General features: G+C 41.3%; 1 non-coding gene across 1 annotated transcript; it reads right to left on the bottom strand.

Moving 5' to 3' along the window:
- Positions 1 to 3,752: 3,752 nt before the first annotated feature.
- On the bottom strand, positions 3,753 to 3,860 carry LOC112716369 (small nucleolar RNA R71). Its single transcript, XR_003160316.1, has one exon. It is a non-coding gene; the product is annotated as a small nucleolar RNA R71 (small nucleolar RNA).
- Between the last annotated feature and the right edge of the window lie 2,269 nt (positions 3,861 to 6,129).

Here is a 6,129-nt window from a genome sequence, read left to right as displayed (position 1 = left end):
CAGGTATTTTCTGGCTGAAATTGAGGGACCTGAGAAAAAATCTGATTCAGAGACTAAAAAGGACTGCAGATGCTGTTGGATTCTGACCTCCCTGCACTCGAAGTGGATTTTCTGGAGCTACAGATGCCCAATTGGCGCGCTCTCAACGGTGTTGGAAAGTAGACATCCTGGGCTTTCCAGCAATATATGATTGTCCATACTTTGCCCAAGATTTGATGGCCCAAACCGGCGTTCAAAGTCACCCTCAGAAATCCCAGCGTTAAACGCTGGAACTGGCACCCAAATGGGAGTTAAACGCCCAAACTGGCACTAAAGCTGGCGTTTAACTCCAAGAAGAGTCTCTACACGAAAATGCTTCATTGCTCAGCCCAAGCACACACCAAGTGGGCCCGGAAGTGGATTTTTATGTCATTTACTCATCTCTGTACACCCAGGCTACTAGTTTTCTATAAGTAGGACCTTTTACTATTGTATTTTAATCTTTTGATCACTCTAGATCTCTAGATCATCTTTGGACACCTAGTTCTTAGATCATTGGGAGGCTGGCCTCACGGCCATGCCTAGACCTTATACTTATGTATTTTCAACGGTGGAGTTTCTACACACCATAGATTAAGGTGTGGAGCTCTGCTGTACCTCGAGTATTAATGCAATTACTATTGTTCTTCCATTCAATTCTGCTTGTTCTTGTTCTACGATATCACTTGTTCTTCAACTTGATGAATGTGATGATCCGTGACACTCATCATCATTCTCACCTATGAACGTGTGACTGACAACCACCTCCGTTCTACCTTCGATTGGGTGAATATCTCGTGGATTCCTGATTGCACGATGCATGGTTGATCGCCTGACAACCGAGTGCTCGCCTGACAACCGAGCCAACCATTCCGTGAGATCAGAGTCTTCGTGGTATAGGCTAGAACTGATGGCGGCATTCAAGAGAATCCGGAAGGTCTAACCTTGTCTGTGGTATTCTGAGTAGGATTCAATGATTGAATGACTGTGACGTGCTTCAAACTCCTAGCAGGCGGGGCGTTAGTGACAGACGCAAAAGAATCGCTGGATTCTATTCCGGCCTGACCGAGAACCGACAGATGATTAGCCATGCTGTGACAGAGCATAGGAACGTTTTCACTGAGAGGATGGGAGGTAGCCACTGACAACGGTGAAACCCTACATAAGCTTGCCATGGAAAGGAGTAAGAAGGATTGGATGAAGACAGTAGGAAAGCAGAGAGACGGAAGGGAAGGCATCTTCATACGCTTGTCTGAAGTTCCTACCAATGAATTACATAAGTATCACTATCTCTATCTTTATGTTTTTATGCGTTCATCACCATATCCATTTGAGTTTGCCTGACTAAGATTTACAAGATGACCATAGCTTGCTTCATACTAACAATCTCCGTGGGATCGACCCTTACTCGCGTAAGGTTTATTACTTGGACGACCCAGTGCACTTGCTGGTTAGTTGTGCGAAGTTGTGTAATGCCATGGTATTGAACACCAAGTTTTTGGGGTTCATGACCAGGGATTATGAGATTTGTGAAAAGTATTGTTCACAATTTCGCGCACCAAGTTTTTGGCGCCGTTGCCGGGGATTGTTCAGTTTGGACAACTGACGGTTCATCTTGTTGCTTAGATTAGGTATTTAATTTTTTCGAAATTCTTGAAGATGAATTCTAGAGTTTCATGATGATTTGTTGAAGACTGGCTGGCTGAGAAGCCATGTCTAATCTCATTGGACCGAGGTTTCAACTTATCATCACAAGAGCTTGTTGATTTCTATCAATCTTGCTTTTGGAGCAGTGATCTGCTAAGGCTTGGCTGGCCTTTGGCCATGTCTAGTGTTTTGGACCGAAGCTTTCTTTGAAAGCTTGGCTGGCTGTGAAGCCATGTCTAATTCCTGGACCGGAGTCTTAGACTAGCATTGCACTGATTCCTGGAATTCTCATTAAGAATTTTGATATCTTTTTCCACTTAATTTTCGAAAAACACAAAAAAATTCAAAAAAATCATAAAATCCAAAAATTTCTTGTTTGAGTCTAGTGTCTCATCTTAAGTTTGGTGTCAATTGCATGCATCCATTCATGTGTCCTTAAGGATCTTCAAGTAATTCTTGATGATTTCTTGCTCTGATCTTTGAATTCCATTGACTTGAGTGTTTTGTGTGTCTCATATGCATTCTCATTTTGTTAGTGTCAGTAGTATACAAACTACTAAGTTTGGTGTCTTGCATGCATTGTTATATGATTCTTATTGCATTTTGATTTGTCCTAATTATTAAAAATCCAAAAATATTTTTAATTTGTGTCTTCTCAAGTCAATAATACAGAGAATTGAAGATTCAGAACATACAGCAGAGGAATTGCACAGAAAAAGCTGGGCGTTTAAAATGCCCTATAAGGAAGACAGACTGGCGTTTAAACGCCAGCCAGGGTACCTGGTTGGGCGTTTAACGCCCAAAAGGGTATAGTTTTGGGCGTTAAACGCCAGAATGTGCACCATTCTGGGCGTTTAACGCCAGGATGGCTAAAAGGGAAGATTTTGTTTTCAAATCAAATTTTTTTTAAGTTTTCAAAATCTTTTTAAAATCAAATCTTTTTCAAATCAATTTTTCAATCAAATCTTTTTCAAAATCAATTTCTTTCCATTTTCAAAGATACTTGCTATCAATTAATGATTTGATTCAACATTTCAAGTATGTTGCCTTTTCTGTTGAGGAAGGTTTAATGTTTGAATCATATATTTTCTTGTTAGCCAAGTTTTTAATTTTCAAAATCAAATCTTTTTAAAATGTTTTTCAAATCATATCTTCTCAATCACATCTTTTTAAAACTAATCATATCTTCTTAACCACATCTTTTTCAAAATAGTTTTCAATCAAATCTTTTTGATTTCTAATTTCAAAATCTTTTTCAAAAATCACATGATTTCTTTTCCACTTTCATTTTCGAAAAGCAAGTAGTGTTTTCAAAAATGTTTTCAAAATCTTTTACTTAATTTTCGAAAATTACTTCCCTCCTTCTCACATCCTTCTATTTATGGACTAACACTATCCCTTAATGCAAAATTCGAACTCCATCTTCTTTGATAAGTTCGAATTTTCTACTTCTGTCTTCTACTTTTCTTTTACTCTGACACCTCAAGGAATCTCTATACTGTGACATAGAGGATTCCATATTTTCTTGTTTTCTTCTCTTTCTTATGAGCAGGAGCAAAGACAAAAGCATTCTTGTTGAAGCTGACCCTGAACCTGAAAGGACCTTGAAGAGAAAGCTAAGAGAAGCCAAAGCACAACTCTCTTTAGAGGACCTGACCGAATTCTTCAAAGAAGAAGAACTCATGGCAGCCGAAAACAACAACAATGCCAACAATGCAAGGAAGGTGCTGGGTGACTTCACTGCACCTACTCCCGATTTCTATGGGAGAAGCATCTCTATCCCTGCCATTGGAGCAAACAACTTTGAGCTTAAGCCTCAATTGGTTTCTCTAATGCAACAGAATTGCAAGTTCCATGGACTTCCATTGGAAGATCCTCATCAGTTTTTAGCTGAATTCTTGCAAATCTGTGACACTGTCAAGACTAATGGGGTTGACCCTGAGGTCTACAGACTTATACTATTCCCTTTTGCTGTAAGAGACAGAGCTAGGACATGGTTGGACTCTCAACCTAAAGAAAGCCTGGACTCTTGGGAAAAGCTAGTCAATGCCTTCTTGGCAAAGTTCTTTCCACCTCAAAAATTGAGTAAGCTTAGAGTGGAAGTCCAAACCTTCAGACAGAAGGAAGGAGAATCCCTCTATGAAGCTTGGGAAAGATACAAACAATTAATCAGAAAGTGTCCTTCTGATATGCTTTCTGAATGGAGCATCATAGGTATTTTCTATGATGGTCTCTCTGAACTATCCAAGATGTCTTTGGACAGCTCTGCAGGAGGATCTCTTCATCTGAAGAAGACGCCTACTGAAGCTCAAGAACTGATTGAAATGGTTGCAAATAACCAATTCATGTACACTACTGAAAGAAATCCTGTGAACAATGGGACTAGTCAGAAGAAAGGAGTTCTTGAGATTGACACTCTGAATGCCATATTGGCTCAGAATAAAATATTGACTCAACAAGTCAATATGATTTCTCAAAGTCTGTCTGGAATGCAAAATGCACCAAGCAGTACTAAGGAGGCTTCATCTGAGGAAGAAGCCTATGATCCTGAGAACCCTTCAATGGAAGAGGTGAATTACATGGGAGAACCCTATGGAAACACCTATAATCCTTCATGGAGAAATCATCCAAATTTCTCATGGAAGGATCAACAGATACCTCAACAAGGTTTCAACAACAATAATGGTGGAAGAAACAGGTTTAGCAATAGCAAGCCTTTTCCATCATCTTCTCAGCAACAGACAGAGAGTTCTAAGCAGAATAACTCTGACTTAGCAACCATGGTCTCTGATCTGATCAAAACCACTCAAAGTTTCATGACTGAAACAAGGTCCTCCATTAGAAATTTGGAGGGACAAGTGGGTCAGTTGAGCAAGAAAATTACTGAACTCCCTCCTAGTACTCTTCCAAGCAATACAGAAGAAAATCCAAAAGGAGAGTGCAAGGCCATCAACATGGCCGAATTTTGGGAGCAAGAAGAGGCAGTGAACGCCACTGAGGAAGGCCTCACTGGGCGTCCACTGGCCTCCAATGAGTTCCCCAATGAGGAACCATGGGAATCTGAGGCTCAAAATGAGACCATAGAGATTCCATTGGACTTACTTCTGCCGTTCATGAGCTCTGATGAGTATTCTTCCTCTGAAGAGGATGAGTATGTCACTGAGGAGCAAGTTGCTAAATACCTTGGAGCAATCATGAAGTTGAATGACAAGTTATTTGGAAATGAGACTTGGGAGGATGAACCCCCTTTGCTCACCAAAGAACTGGATGACTTGTCTAGGCAGAAACTGCACCAAAAGAGGCAGGATCCTGGGAAGTTTTCAATACCTTGTACCATAGGCACCATGACCTTCAAGAAGGCCTTGTGTGACTTAGGGTCAAGTGTAAACCTCATGCCTCTCTCTGTAATGGAGAAGTTAGGGATCTCTGAGGTGTATGCTGCAAAAATCTCACTAGCGATGGCAGACAACTCAAGAAAACAAGCCCATGGACTTGTAGAGGATGTTCTGGTTAAAGTTGAAAACCATTACATCCCATGGGAAGTGCATGGATGAATCCATCATCCTTGGCAGACCCTTCCTAGCCACAGCAAAGGCTGTGATTGATGTTGATAGAGGAGAGTTGATCATTCAAGTGAATGAAGAATCTTTGGTGTTTAAGGCCCAAGGATATCCCTCTGTCATCATGGAGAGGAAGCATGAAGAGCTTCCCTCAAAACAGAGCCAAACAGAGCCCCCACAGTCAAACTCTAAGTTTGGTGTTGGGAGGCCACAACCAAACTCTAAGTTTGGTGTTGAACCCCCACATTCAAACTCTAAGTTTGGTGTTGGGAGGTTCTAACATGGCTCTGAGTATCTGTGAGGCTCCATGAGAGTCCTCTGTCAAGCTACTGACATTAAAGAAGCGCTTGTTGGGAGGCAACCCAATGTTTTATGATTAACTATTTTTCTTTTGTTATTTTATCTTTTTTTGTAGGTTGATGATCATGAGAAGTCACAAAATTAATGAAAAAAGCAAAAACAGAATGAAAAACAGGAAGAAAAATAGCACACCCTGGAGGACGCACCCACTGGCGTTTAAACGCCAGTGAGGTTAGCTGTTGGGCGTTTAACGCCCAGTCTGGCACCATTCTGGGCGTTTAACGCCAGAAAGGGGCACCAGACTGGCGTTAAACGCCAGAAATGGGCAAGAAGCTGGCGTTAAACGCCAGAACTGGGCACCAGCCCGGTGTTTAACGCCAGAATTGGCACAAAACGAGATTTTGCTTGCCATTTGGTGCAGGGATGACTTTTCCTTGACACCTCAGGATCTGTGGACCCCACAGGATCCCCACCTACCCTACCACTCTCTCTCTCTTCTTCACCCATTCACTAATCACCTCAATACCTCTTCCCCAAAAACCCTTCACCTATCAAATCCCATCTTTCTCTTCACCACTCACATCCATCCTTCATAAAACCCCAC

Source organism: Arachis hypogaea, chromosome 1, assembly GCF_003086295.3.
Source record: "Arachis hypogaea cultivar Tifrunner chromosome 1, arahy.Tifrunner.gnm2.J5K5, whole genome shotgun sequence".
NCBI classification, from domain to species: domain Eukaryota; kingdom Viridiplantae; phylum Streptophyta; class Magnoliopsida; order Fabales; family Fabaceae; genus Arachis; species Arachis hypogaea.
The sequence above is the reverse complement of the archived record's forward strand: the minus strand, read 5'-3'. Positions and strand labels throughout refer to the sequence as shown.